Here is a 15,503-nt window from a genome sequence, read left to right on the forward strand (position 1 = left end):
AAAGAAAAAGAAACCAACAGAAAGTTTAGTTGACAAAAGTGGAAGTAAAAGCACATTCCAAAGAGGAGGGGGAGTTGGGGGGAGGGAGGAGTAAAGTAAAATATTTCATTTGCCATAATTTCTACAAAAAAATCCAAGGAATATAATAGAAATTTGTTAGTTCCTTAGTCGCACAATTATTTTTAAAATTAGTTGGGATCCATCATCAGACTCAGCTGATCCAGAAATCCTTGCTACAAGTGAAAACTGAGCACCTATGATTCTGTGAAGGTGGGGAAGAACAGTTTTCTGTCCTAATTATGGTTCAAGATTTGTTCTTTGGTATCAAGACAGGTGGGAGAGCCTTAAGTCCTTCAGCTTTCGGCTTCGATGATAAAAGCTACTCAGTAATGAATGAATGTTATTTCGAATGACAATCACACCTGCATGAAAATGAGTTTGGGGGAGGGGGTATACAAATGAAACTCACATTATCTAAAGGGAGGTCGACGTCCGGCTGTGAGGTAAAACCAGTAATCTTTTTTTTCATCCACAGTGATAAACATAAAATTTAAAAAAAAATAGCAGAAGCTTGTCAATTGCAAGAGTGTTTCCTTCTGACGTTGGAATGTCACCGTCCTTGCCTTAAACAACCGTATGTGGATGTGATAATTAAAAAACTGGGGAGAATGTTCTTTGTGCCACAGCGCAGACTGCGCCCAGGCACATGGGCCTGCCACTCAAGGGGGCAAGGTGGTCATTGCACCCAACCCCAAGTGCCTGGGCGCAGCCTGCGCTGCGGCACAGAGAACAGCGCCCCTTAAAACTAATGTAGTTTGGCTCACATAGCGGATAACAGGTATAAGTGTACCCATGTGCATAAAGAAGTAATAGTGACGAGTGAGGCTAGAATATAGATCATAGCTGCAATAGAAAGGAAGAAAGAGATCCATCATTTCTATCCTAAAGAGAAAAGATGGAACTGGAAAATGGTAGTTATATGAGAACACCTCCAAGGTGAGAACAAAGAAAAGTGTTACACAGCCGAATACTAATTATTATAGGCAAGAAACAAAGAAAACAAAATATTCAAGAAAGCAACCAACCCACTAATGGTGCCCACCCAAAAACATGCACTGATAATCAGGGAACAAGGGAGTCTAAATCCATAATTAATTTAAACTTATATATAAACAAAGAAATAGAATACAAGAACATATATATACAACAACTACTACCGTATTGTCGCATATAAACAAACATCTCTCCAGAATTAACAATGGTACATAATAGTTATGGCAAGCAATGTATTCTGCCCACATAATCAGTAAACCTTGTAATCCTTTGTTGGGCGTGTTTCAAAACCGCCACCTACTCTCTTCTCAAGTAGGTTCCAAGAATTCTATCCCACATAACAAAGAATGGCTGTGAGAAGTTATATTTGTTGCCGTAGAGCTGGTGATGGACATCATGATAAGCACTGTTGTTTCTAAATAACATATGGAAGAGATTCCCAGGAAGCCATAACCCACAGTGGTCATTCACGGTCTTGATGGTAGTGAAGGAGAAAAAGAAGATGCAGGCTCGGGGTAACATACCAGAGAGGAGGAAAGATAGGGCCCCACCAACTGTGTCTAGAATAAGTCCCTCCAAAGGATGGTTGTAAATAGAGATCCAAAAGCATAGGGAACAACTAGCCGATGATGCTGAGAATGGATATGCCGGTACAAGAACTTGTTATGGTGCATGTATCTATGCATAAAATATTGCCATGTATCCAAAACCAGCATTGCAATCAAGAATTGCCTCACTAACACAACAAAGTTAGGTTGCATATCTAGGGCTGCCTGACTACCATTTCCAGTAACCTGCATGTACACACTTGCATTAAACGCAGGTATGAGAATCAAGATTAGAATAATATAATAACACAATATAAACTGAGCATCAGGGTAGCAACGAAGAAGTAGGTTACTGATCTTTGGTGTAGGCTCAAATATAACAAAGCAAAACACAGTTGTTGAAAAGCATACCTTTGCTTCTAGTTTTGCTTTTTTTTTTTCGAACAGAGATTAGCTTTAAGTATATTAAACATTAATTAGAGGAATCAAGAAGAATAGCATGATTGGGCAAGGCTGATCCACAGCAGTCATAGTCCCACAAGACATTCAAGATCAAAGCTCAACCAGATCAAATGAATATGACAATAATATCAATATTCTGCCAAAGAGGATGATTTACAGACAATCTCAAGATGATTTTTTTGCTCATCATTGATGTAGGCTCAAATATAACAAAGCAAAACACAGTTGTTGAAAAGCATACCTTTGCTTCTAGGTTTTTTTTTTTCCGAACAGATATTTGCTTTAAGTATGTTAAACATAAATTAGAAGAATCAAGACGAACAGCATGAGTGGGCAAGGCTGATAATCCACAGCAGTCAGAGTCCCACAAGACATTCCAGGTCAAAGCTCAAACAGATCAAATGAATACGACAATATTCTGCCAAAGAGGATGATTTACAGACTCTGATACAGAGCTGCAGTCAATTTCGCCCAATTGGAATAAATTCTGCCACATAATTGATAATCCCCAAGAATTGTTGAAATTGCTGAAGAGAAGTTAGTTCATCTGGGAATTTCAATCATGATTGGGCAATATGAGGCATATATTTGTATCTGTTTGTGGGTCCCCACAAAAAAAAAGTGGAAAATACTTTAAGAAAATTAAAAACAAAAACTCTGTAAGATTGTTTTCTGTTCACTTTAAATCATAAGAGAGGAAGAAGGAAAAAGAATATAGGCAAAAGTTTCCTCTGGACACGATGCACCTAGAGAGGTATCTCTCGACAAGTAGCAGAGGTGGCATGTGGCCAATCTGACTGTTCAGATGGTTAAAGCATCCTTGTGGTTCATCTCTTATATTTCACCATCTGACGGATTTTGCTCCCCTTACATCTTTAGAAATCAAATGAATAGGGCTAATGTGGCAAATATAATGACGGGATTGATATGGAACAAAGTAGATTGGCAGACTGTCAAAACTTAGAAACTAAACTCAATCGTATGGCCCAATAATGTATGAATATGTGAGACCCACTTCTAATTTGAGCCTTTTTGAACTTGTATGATTTCAAGTTCTGGTTCAGTGTCCATGCTTGCCTCAATGTTTTGGGCTGCATCGGTTGTAGATTCGGACCAATCCGTTGAGTCACCTATGGAGGATTCCGGGGAGCCAACACAGTTAGCCATCATTGAATCCGAAGAACCTGCCGGGTCCTAACACATAAGCTTCATATGTCAAACATGCTGGATTGAGCATATGCAAAACCTCACAATCTCATAAGTCGGATTTTAGGTAAAAACTTATTTTTACATAGAGGACTGATGTTTTAATAATGTAATAGGGGCTGAAATGTAATTTTTCCTCGTGGGACCCACATCCCCGTATGGTCCTGGCTGCCCGTGTGCCAACATGCCCGAAAATTATGTCATGGTACATCAAACCCTTGACTTAAACATAGGACTTTAAGTAGTTAATTCTAGTTTAATTAGTTTAGAAAAGCTATTCCAAAAACTGATTCTACTTGGGCCTAACCAAACAGCCTTTAGTAGCCTTTCCTAGCTTAGAATCTCATTTACAACTCAAAACCAAAATCGATTCTGCTCCAAGAAAAAGAAGAAGAGAAAGAAAAGAAAGGAGAGGAAGACCTAGAGCTTGAAGATTCTTAACAATTGAAGTTGGGGAAACTTGAAGAGGACCATTGGCTGTGTATTACCACCTTCTCCACATCCAACTCAAGGTAGGCGATCCATTCAATTCTGAATTTCCCAAATTCCTCCCTTCTTCCCTGATTTTCAACTGAGTTTATGACTCAATCAACCCAAAATCTTGAAGCTAGATAGATTGACCTATAAAGGCCCTAAAACCTACTTGAATTGGGTTAATCCAACTCAATTGAGGATCACCTCCAAGCTCTTGTGTTGTCCCATTTGCCCTCTTTCTCTGGAGGTCAGCCATGTTCTTAAGGTTCCAAGAATTCTTTTTTCTATTATTTATGATTGGAATTCTTGACTTTAATCATACATGCAATTGGGTCTAAATGACCCCATGGCAGGACCCTTAGTTTCCCCTAAGTTAATTTGGGGGATTAGGTTCCATACATGACAAGATCCATGGAATTAGATCTCAAAACCAGACACTATATCACCCACAGGATTTAGGCCTGTGACCCCTATAGCCGACTGGATTCAGGGCTGGTCTGAATCCGGTTCACCCCCCGCTGTCTCAGCTTGGATCCTAGTTGGTTTAGGCTTTATCCAAGACTTATGTAGTGTCTAATTCATGTTGTTTACTACTTGTTTAGGACTGTAATTTCCTTTTGGATGAGGTTTATTTGGGAGTTGTATCATCTACGGACTTGTACAAACATCCAACTCTAGGCAAGGGATTTTGATTTATTTTGAAAGTGTTTCCTTACTTTAATTTTCTATTTATGCTGGCTGCCATTGACATGCATCATTATAGAAGTATTAATCATGTAGTTTTGTAGCTTTTCTTTTGCATTCGATGAATGTATGTTATAGGTTGGCATTTCATATTGCATTTGCACATTTTTACTGTGATCTATATTGATGTGTTTGACAAATGATGCTAGAACTGCTTACTGTACTATCTACTGCCTCATATGTCATCCATGTTAGAAATGCATATGGTTAGGCTATCATAAACCCAGTGCTACGACCCTTGCCAACAAGGGTGAGGTGTTGGCTAACCTGTGGTAGATCTGAAGGGTAATTCCGGAATGCCATTCACTGTCCCAGGTCTGAAGAGTACTACCAGAATGGGAACAAACAGTAGAGTTAACATTGAGGGTCCGCTGGGGTCTGATGTGTACATTCCGGAACTGGCGGGTCTTCGCCATAGTAGAGTGGTATTCTCGGGCAATCGATGTATGGTTTACACTTCCGAGACTGAGAATATCATACTTACTACAATAGCACTTAAACCTCATGAGACCTAGATCTGTTACTAGTTGCATGCTTAGCTTTAAGACATGCATCATGGACTATTTGCATCTGCTTGCATGTTTTCCCTTGCTGGGCTCAGTGGAGCTCACCCCTGTGGATATCTCTCTTTTTCAGATGGTATAGCTGGCTCTGAGAAACCAGGAGTTGGATCTGATGCTGCTTACGACTTCCACACCGATGAGGGTCGTGTGGTGCAAGAATTTGAAGTAAACGATGTGTCCTGCGTATGCGATGCGTGCGCGTTCCTGTGATCTGGCCTGACGGAGCAGGCTATGTTCTTTTGTGTTTATATATTATTTTGTATAGTAAAACTTATAGTAGCTGGTTATACTTTTGACTTGTGTTACTTTTGTAAAAACTGTATAGTTGTAATACAAGTTTCAATCTATATAAATATCAAGTTTATCACTCAAACCTTCTTATTTATTGTTGTTATCATTATTATTTATTCTCTTCCGCTGCGTTTTGATTACTGTGTTATTATATTGTGAATGGGAGTACTGTACTTATGATCCTAGAGGTTGGTTGGGTCTCAGTTGGCATCCAGTTACACCATGCCCTTATTAACCGGGCCGGGGTGTGACAGAATATTTTTCCCTTGTACAATTGTTTTCTTTTAAATTTAATCAATAAAACAATCATAAAAGTCTTTCCTGGTACCCTCTTCTCCCTTTGTTCTTCTTTCTCTATTTTTGACTTCCTTTTTTTTTTTTTTTGGAGGAGGGGGGATTATGAATAAATAGACTTAACTATTAAACTCATGCTCAACCACAAGCCACTCACGGATATGAAGAAGAAACAAGGAACAATGCATGTATGAGATCAAAGGTCCAGACTCCAAGGGAGAAGTACCCCGCACGTACAGATCCAAAAAATGCCCAAATTGGGTCCCCTTAACTATCCTTGAACACAGCATCCTACTCCCAAGTTAACATTACCCAAAGCGTGCCCATCCAACAACATAGAAATGGAATGTTATGTTTGTCATTTCTTGACATTCCTTGACCATAATTTCACTTCAAAATAAATTGAAGTTCCAATAAATCTCAAATGCAAGAGTTGTTCAACTGAAGCTCAGACAGTAGGAACTCATTTTTAAACTTTATCCAAAGAAACCAATATAGGGTAGCCTCAAAAGTACCCACTCACTTTAAAAGAAGACTAGAAAATCCACATATTTCCTCCTATCTGACTCACTCCCTTCTGAAAGCTGTTCCAAATGTTCAACACAAAAACCAAGAAAGGAGTTGCAATTACAAAACCCTCCTTTCCAACTAATGGGGGACAGAATAGGAGAGGGGAAATCTGAGAAGAAATCAGAGGGGGGGGGGGGGGGAAGAAGCCGTGAGAAGAAGAAGAAAGGGGGGGGGGGTGTGCACATGCACAAATTCACTTTTCTTTTCAATTCATTCTTGCATAATCTCCCCAATACGTTGGTTACACATCTATTTATAAAACCCAAAAATAAAAACTCCTAATTACTTACTAAAACCAGGTTAACTAAAATAGAAACCCAATAAAACTCAAATTGGAAATTTCCCTATGTGTCTAATAATTACCTTAGAATAAAAGATTACATAATACTTTCCCAAATAAAATAAACTTCCTAAAATCCTACTCGATCCAAACACTCAAACTGGACCCGGTTCAACTGGGTTTGGGTCGGTCCGGTAGTACACCAGTTGGGTCGGCCTGGTCCAAGATTGCCCTGCATCAATTCTCCAGAAGTTGAAAAAAACTCGACCACCGGTTTTATAAAATGAAAAGATCAGCATCACTCAATTGGCATCAATAAACATCGGCTTTGATGGGATTATGATTCAACACTCCTTGCGATCAACCTCCAGGATGTAGTGGATTTATGATAACAATGGCAGACTTTAATTTATTGGACTGCTAACCAGAGAGAAGAAAAAAAAATGTGCCGTAGTGATTGGTAGGGAGGGTAAACTTGGAAACTATAAAAAGAAAGACAAAGGGGAACAAATAGAAAGGAGGGGTAATTCTAGAATCACAAGGAATTTAAGACCTTTTAACAAGGCAAGAGTTAAGACGTTAGAAGAGGGGTTAATATTGGAGAAAGCGATCATCTCCTACTTTGCGACTATGGGGGTGCGATGCGAGGAAGGAGAAGAAAATCCAGGAGCAACTAGGTACGTCTTCTACTTTTTTTTTTTTTTTTGGCTTCTTGATTTCTCTCTGCTATTCTTCTTTCTCTGTCTCGCACTCTCTTTCTCTTCTGCACCTCCTTTTTTTTTTTTTGGCTCTGGCGGAACCCTGGGCGAGAGGGATGATTTTGATTGAAGTTGCAGAAAAAACAAGTGAGAGCAGAGGGGAAGGGTTAGAACTGGGGTATCGGAGAGAGGGGACTTGTGGTGGGGACCGAAGGAATGTGGTTTGCTCCCTTCATTTTTTTTTATAGGAATCGTAGGGGGTTGCTGTGGGAAGGGGACATACGATTTTTATTTTTTTGCACTGTCACAGCAGAAAAAAAATAAACAAAAGGGGTGGGGTGTTGTTGCAGTGGGAATCGATGGAGAGAGGAAGGGTGCTGTGACAATGGTAGGACTGAAATTTTTATTTATTTTTTGTTAAATGTGGGAGTGAAGGATGGGGTTGAGAGATTGCGGGAGACGTAGGAATAGGGTTTGCTGGGGGTGGGGTTGGGCTTGGTGGTATGGTTGCTGTTGGGGTTCAGTCACAACTGCAGCGAAGAGAAAATAGGAAAGAGAAAGACGAAGAATAGAATGGGGAAAAGTGAGACTGAGGAAATAGCAGGGAAGAGAGACTGAGAGGATGAAAAATCAGAGAGAGAGAGGGGGGGGAGAGATTCACCCAGGTTTGGGCTCTGATACCAGATAATGGGGGACAGAATAGGAGTGGGGAAATCTAAGAAGAAATTAGAGGGGGGTGGACACGCACAAATTCACTTTTCTTTTCAATTCATTCTTGTATAATCTACCCAATTCGTTGGTTACACATTTATTTATAAAACCCAAAAATAAAGACTCCTAATTACTTACTAAAACTAGGCTAACTAAAATAGAAACCCAATAAAACTCAAATTGGAACTTTCCCTACGTGTCTAATTAATTACCTTAAAATAAAAGATTACATAATACTTTCCCAAATAAAATAAACTTCCTAAAATCCTACTAGATCCAAACACTCAAACTGGACCCAGTTCAACTGGGTTTGGGTCGGTCCAAGGTAGTACACCAGTTGGGTCGGCCTGGTCCAAGATTCTCCCGCATCACAAACATTCTACAAGAATTCAAGGACAATTGAAAATCTATCCTAATTTTCAAGGTGCACTAAAGAAACTGCTAACGTGTGTTTCCTCTTTCGGAAGAAGATGTGGATTGGCTCCCAAACCACAGAAGCTTTGGTTAACAGCTTTAACATCCAGTTCAGATTAAGTGTGATTGAATTTCTTGATTAATATCAGTGAATACAGTCAAAGCTTCCCCGCATTGGACCATGACACTTTGCAGGCATGCTCTCAGTATCCTCTTGGAATATAAAATACATTCGGCAGAAAAATGGACTCCAAGACTAAAATGTTGAGCAATTTTATCTATTAAAGGATGTCAAGAAATTTCAGAACCTAAAGCTCTAGCAGAAGTTCGGAATAATCTATATGCAACTAAATTGATCCTCCTATGAATCTCTACATGAATAAAATGGTATTTGCTGATAGGGAATTTTACAAAGACAAACAAAAGAGAAAACGCAAAAAAAAATTAATTGGAAAATAGAAAACTACATGCCAAATAGTAGCAATTGCCTCACAAGATAGAAAAAGGCCATGTAGAGACCGGGGAAAAAAATTAACACAGCATTAGCAGAAAAGAAAAATGGAAAACATGTTTTCCACGCAAAGTTTTTATCTCAATCAATTATTAAATAATCCACCACTCATCAAGACTGTCTGCCCTCCAGAACAATAACCGTTCCCATGCTCAAACTCAAAAAAAAAAAAAAAAATCCTTAGTACAACCATATTGAAATATATGTATATCGAGTTCCTAGGGTTAGAAAGCATCTCGATTAGAATATTCCTTATTCTAATCGAGATACCTAACTCCTAGGTGTCTCACTTTATATTTATGATTAGGTGTTAGTTAGTCCTATTCTTAGTTGGTTTCCTAGTGTGTTTCCAATTTTATTTCTGTGATTCCTAGTAGGATTAGGAATCTTTGGTTGTAATTTGGTTTCATATACAAATAAAGGTATATGAGAGGGAACAGACTAATTCGATCCAACATCTCTATTCAGTCCCATTCTCTCTTCTCCACTCACTTGGACTTGGTTCTCTTGGGTTTATTTTGTTGCATGGTATCAGAGCACAACCAATAGCTGGTTGTTGAATCAGATTCTGGTTTGAAGGTCTTCTCAAGCTTCTATTAAAGTGGTGAGGGTGCTGCATACTACTATAGATTAAACCCTAGATGTAGTTTTCAATTGAAAACTAGGGTTTTATTACTTACAAAGATCGATTGGAGATCATTACTACCTTACTTCTGATCCAGACAGTGGATCCTCTTTGAAGACTGCAGATTAAGTGGATTTGGGTTATCAAACCCATTAGGGTTTTCTACATCAAGTTTTTCTTCTCCAATCGATCCCATCTCTGTTAAGGGACCTTGCAGTTTGTTTTTTACTTCATCAGCAACCCTAGGTCAATTTGCTCTGCTGGTATTTGAGATTGATAAAGTCCATATTTTTCTCCTTTGTGGATTTGGGTTATCAAACCCATTTTTACCACCTGCTCTACTGTTGCCTCTGTTTTTGGGTTGTTTTGAACCCTAATTTGGTTCTATTTAAGAACCAATTGATACTACTGTTGTTGCTGCTGATCCTTGAAGACTCAATCATTGTTAATAGTTAGGATCTCAAACTCTAAATTTGTACCTGGTGCTACTCTTGGGTTATTTTAAACCCTAATCTGGTTATATTCAAGAGCCGATTATCACTACTGTTGCTGCTGCTTTTTGTGGATTCGATCCTATTGAAATATTGGGTTTTTTAAACCCTAAATAACTAAATTTATTACTACTACTGTTGCTACTTGTTATCGGTCACAATTTTCATTATGGCTGATCCTAAACCACCTACTGATAAAGTCCAAGTTCAGATTACTACTATTAAACTCTCCGCCAAAGGGAACTGAAATACATCACTGATGATCCTCCTGATCGTGATCCAAAGGATCCTGCTACAATCACAACTTATGATGAGTAGATGCATGAAAATTCTGTTATCAAGATGTGGTCATGGAACAGTGTTGAACCTGCTATTGCATCCAATGTGATGTTTCATACTCTTGCTAAGGATGTCTGAAATGATTTGCGTGAAAGTTTTTCTCAATAAAGGAACATCTCCCGCATGGATGATCTCTATGAGAAACATTTTACTTTCCAACAGGGAGATAAATCCTTCAATGAATATTTAGCCAGTTATAAAGGCATAGTTGAAGAACTCCAGATACACCAGGCCCCTAAATACCAATCTGGATCAGTTGAAACAACAAACAGCTGAGTTCCATGTTGCTTTATTTCTAGTTGGACTACATCCTGACTATCAATCTGTGAAGAGTCAGTTGCTCATAGAGGAGAAGGTTCCTTCTCTCAATGAAGTTTTCCCTCGTATTAATAGTCTGGCTAATCCATCCAAAATTGATACTGCTCCCAAGGACAACTCAGCATTTGTTGCCAATTGTGGTCGAGGACGTGGTCGTGGCCAATCCAAAAGCCGTGGTCGTGGCACTAGTGGACGAGGTACATGATTTCAATCCATTGACAAATCTTCCCACCAATGTTCTTATTGTGGCAAACCATATCATACTGTGGATACATGTTGGGCTAAACATGGAAAACCTGAGTAGGCGAATGAACAGCCAATGTCACCATGACTGACACTACCACTAAAAAACCTACTGGTGATATGACTCAGAATTCTAGCACTTCATCCACTGTGTCTCGTGATGATTATAATCAGCTAGTCAAACACCTTCAACAACTTGAAGTTGCATCTGCCTTCACCTCTACAACCAACTTAGCTTATAAAGGTAACTCTATTATTTATCCTTCCTCTACCTCATGGCTTATTGATTCGGGTGCTTCATGTCATATGATTGGTAAGTCAAGTTTGTTTTCTTCAATAAATCAAGCTTAAACCTCTTCCAATGTTATCTTTGTCGATGGATCCTCTACTTAGGTAGTTGGTCATGGAATTGTTTCTCCAACATCCTCCATGACCTTCTCTCTTGTTCTTCATGTTCCTAAATTACCTTTAAGCCTTTTATTTGTCAGTCAACTTACTAAGTCTCTTAATTGTTCTGTAACCTTTTATCCTTTTTACTGTGTATTTCAGTACCATCAGACAAAGAAGATGATTGGTGGAGGGCTTGAGCGTGATGGATTGTATTATCTGGATGGCACTAGACCTTCTATTGCTACTATATCTACTACCATACCATCCACCATGCAATGGCATTTACGTCTTAGACACCCGTCTCTACCCAAATTCCAGTTAATGGTTCCTAGTTGCAGGTCTACATCTCGTCTTGAATGTGAAGCCTGTGAACTAGGCAAACATCATTGTGCCTCCTTTCCTATCAGTAATACACCTAGAAGTTCTTCATTGTTTTCTTTAGTACATTCTGACATCTGGGCTCTGTGTCGTGTCAGTAATAGATTAGGACTTTCTTATTTTGTTAATTTTGTGGACGATTATTCTCGTTCTACTTGGGTTTACCTTTTGACAGACCGGACTTAATTTCTTACTGTATTCAAAAAAATTTATTAGGAAATAAAAACTCAGCTTGGCATGTCAATCAAAATTTTCGTTCTGATAATGCTCTTGAGTACACTCAAACTGAGCTTTCTGATTTTTGCCTCATTCATGGTATTATTCACCAAACCAGTTGCTCATACACCCCACAGCAAAATGGGGTGGTCGAACGTAAAAATAGGAACTTACTGGAAATGGTCCGGTTACATTCGTAACTTCATTGTGATGATTGTTCGGCTCGACTGTGGAAGAATTTTTTTTGCTGAATAGCTGTCTTTCTTTTAGAGTTGCTTATGGAGTGCAGTGACTGCCTAGTCTATTATGCTCCACATGAATGTGCCAAAATGTTTTTGGTGTGATGCCGTCCTTACTGCTTGTTACGGAAGAGAAATAACACTAAAAAAAGTATCGCTATCTGCTGGCCAACGCTCGCGCGCGCGCAGTATAGCATCAAAGGAACTTTCTCAATTGAATTAGTAGCCACAGATGGAATGCCAAGATGAGAGACTTCTCATTCAGAGAGAATCCCAGCTATTAAATAACTCGTCGAGATGTTGGTTCCACATATCATACTTTATCAACTTTGCAATGTTAGAAGTACCCCATGCGATCATTAGTGAGATGCTTTCAAGCGAGAAATTCCCCGGGAAGGAGTAGTGGAAGAGAGGGTTATAGTACATACTTCAGTCTTCTAGTTCTTACTGCAGCTCTTTCTTACCAGTCAAGTAGTATAACAGTTGTATCTTATCTTATAGCCCGGCACGGCGGGTCGCCTTTTGAATGTTGTATAGATAGAGAAGGAGTAGGTGAGTGAGTGAGTCCTCACTAACCTGAGCGATTTCTAGAGGACTGATCCAAGGCAATTCAACTCGGGTATTTAACGAGTCGACGCAGCCTAGAAGCAGAACGAATCGGTTGAAGGAGGAGGGCTATAGGAAGCAGACCCAATGCCCCCAGGGCGAATAGGCTCTGTAAGGCCAGGCATTACTTTTTAAACAATAAAATTCCTTTTCTATTCTTTCCCCTGATAGTACCTTATTAATCGTATGTCATCGTCCATTTAAAACAATAAATTTCTTTTTCTATTCTTTCCCCTAATAGTACCTTATTAATCGTATGTAGTTGTTCGTTTTAAATAATAAAATTCCTTTTTGTATTCTTTCCCTTGATAGTTCTTTGTTTGCATCTCCACCACGTGTTTTTGATAGCATGTGTTTTGTCCACATTCTTCATCCTGTTGTTGATAAATTATCTCCATGGTCTATTAAATGCATTTTTCTTGGTCTATCCTGTTGTTGATAAGTGTTTTGATCCGGTTTTTAATAAACAATTTATTAGTGTTGATGTCACGTTCTTTGAAAATACTCGTTATTTTCCTCGTTCTTCTATACCGTCTACAATGAACAATGAAGACCTTCTAGGTCCTCCTCTACCTGTTCCCATCCCATCTCCCCAACCGGCTCATGCCTATCACCGTCGTCGACGTTGCCATCATACCATCCCATCCACCACTACTACTGTACCGTTCCCCACTGTCCTTGGCCCATTAACCTTTGCTCCCAGTATTCCAGACCTGCCATCCGCTGCCGCAGACGCCGCTCCTCCGGACACTCGATCTGATTCTGATGCTGAGGTCTCCATCAACTTACCAATCGTTGTCCGTAAAGGTACTCACTCCTATACTCAGAAGTCCCACCATTCCCTAATTGTTTATCCTATTGAACAATATGTCTCCATTTCTCATCCTCCATCCCACTATTACCCACTTGCGTCTGTTTGTCTACTAACTTTGTTCCTAAAACCCACCATGAGACTTTATTGTCCCGGCAAACTACAGCTGAGTTAATGTGGGTAAAGACATTGCTTCAAGAGTTGGGGTTTCCTATTACTCAACCAATGAAGATGTTTTGTGATAATCAAGCTACCATTTACATTGCTAGCAATCCAATATTTCATGAGAGGACCAAGCACATTGAAATTGATTGTCACTTTGTTTGAATTGTTGTTATGAAGAAGTTGGTTTCTACTCCGTTTGTTTCCCCTGCCAACCAACTCGGTGATATGTTTACCAAGCCTCTTTTTGGACTTACCTTTAGAAGAAAGTGTTCCAAGTTGGGCTTGATGATTTGTATGCTCCAGCATGAGGGGGAGTGTTGAAGATATGTATATCGAGATCCTAGGGTTAGAGAGTATCTCTATTAGAATATTCCTTATTCTAATCGAGATACCTAACTCCTAGGTGTCTCACTTTATATTTATGATTAGGTGTTAGTTAGTCCTAGTCTTAGTTGGTTTCCTAGAGTGTTTCCAATTTTATTTCTGTGATTCCTAGTAGGATTAGGAATCTTTGGTTGTAATTTGGTTTCACATATAAATAAAGGTTTGTGAGAGGGGACTGAGTAGTTTGATCCAACATCTCTATTCAGTCCCCTTCTCTCTTCTCCAATCTCTCGGCCTTGATTCTCTTGGGTTTATTTTGTTACAAACTAGAAACATCACAAAATATGAAAACATAAAAGTTAATTGCAACTAAATTGCACTGGTAATCTTGCAAAAATCTGGATGTACACTAATTTTGAATGGTTACATGGGAAAAAAGGTAATTAAACACCCTGTCAACTTTAGTTTCATCCTATTCCCCATAGACACTGTAATGAGACTTATTAGATCATGTTCGTACCAAATAATGGCAAATTCCTTTGCATGGTTCCACAATGCAAACATTAGTCACTGTTATATGTCATGGTAATCCAGTCTAAATTCCAACAATCTGCAAAAAATAGAAGAAGAATAAAACATAACTTCTAAAATACGTATAGTGAACAAGAGTAAGGCAACAGCAGCTTGAACCGTCTGCTGAAGAAGAACACCTTTGACTACGGTACCCTTGGAAACCAGGTTCTTCACGTCCTCTTCCTTCCTCGTGTGTAACCGATAATTTTCAAAGGAACCCAGAAGAATATAAATGCCAGAATATAGCCAGTAAACAACAATAGGAACAAAAGTTTCTAACAGTTCATCCGATACAGTTAAACCCATGGATGAGAGTAAGAACCAACCGCAAAAGCCCAGAAACAAAGATAAATCCTCCCAATTCAGAAGCAACGGCACAAACCCACCCGATAGCCGAATGGGGGAAAAGATATTCAATATAAAAAATAAAAATTCAATTAAGGATAGGAAAAACTAATATTGAGAAGTAGACAAAATAAATTACTGCTTGGAGCAAAGAGGTTGCAATCAATCCACCAGCTTTAGGTTAGCAAAAATGGAAGGTTATATAAAGGGAGCTCAAACCGCTCAAAGTCGAATGGCTTCAGATGCATCAAACGAATATAAAACCCGAATCCCAGCCAGAGATGAAACAGAGTTCCCAAACCCTAACGAATTGAGGATAAAATTATATTCTTTCCCTCTGGGATTTTTAATATCAGAAGAGTACGTCACGTTTGAAACAATAAAATCAACAAAGGGTGGCACAGATGTAACGATAATATCTCAGGTTTCGAGTAGGGAAGCTTCGGATCGAGTCATTGGACGCAAAGCTGAAAGAGAAAACGGGGCGAGACAGAAAGAGAGAGAGAGAGAGGAAGAGGAAGAGAAGAAGCGGTCGTGTGATTCCTTTGCCCAAGTGAGTTCTGGGATTCTGGTTCATGTTGTTTCCGATTCGTGATTGGTTACTACTATTGGGGCATAAAG

The 15,503-nt window shown here is 39.1% G+C and overlaps 1 pseudogene; it reads right to left on the reverse strand.

Moving 5' to 3' along the window:
* Positions 1-1,146: 1,146 nt before the first annotated feature.
* LOC122670859 lies at positions 1,147-14,941 on the reverse strand (annotated as a pseudogene).
* Between the last annotated feature and the right edge of the window lie 562 nt (positions 14,942-15,503).

The sequence above is a fragment of the Telopea speciosissima genome, chromosome 8 (genome assembly GCF_018873765.1).
Source record: "Telopea speciosissima isolate NSW1024214 ecotype Mountain lineage chromosome 8, Tspe_v1, whole genome shotgun sequence".
Classification (NCBI taxonomy): Eukaryota; Viridiplantae; Streptophyta; class Magnoliopsida; order Proteales; family Proteaceae; genus Telopea; species Telopea speciosissima.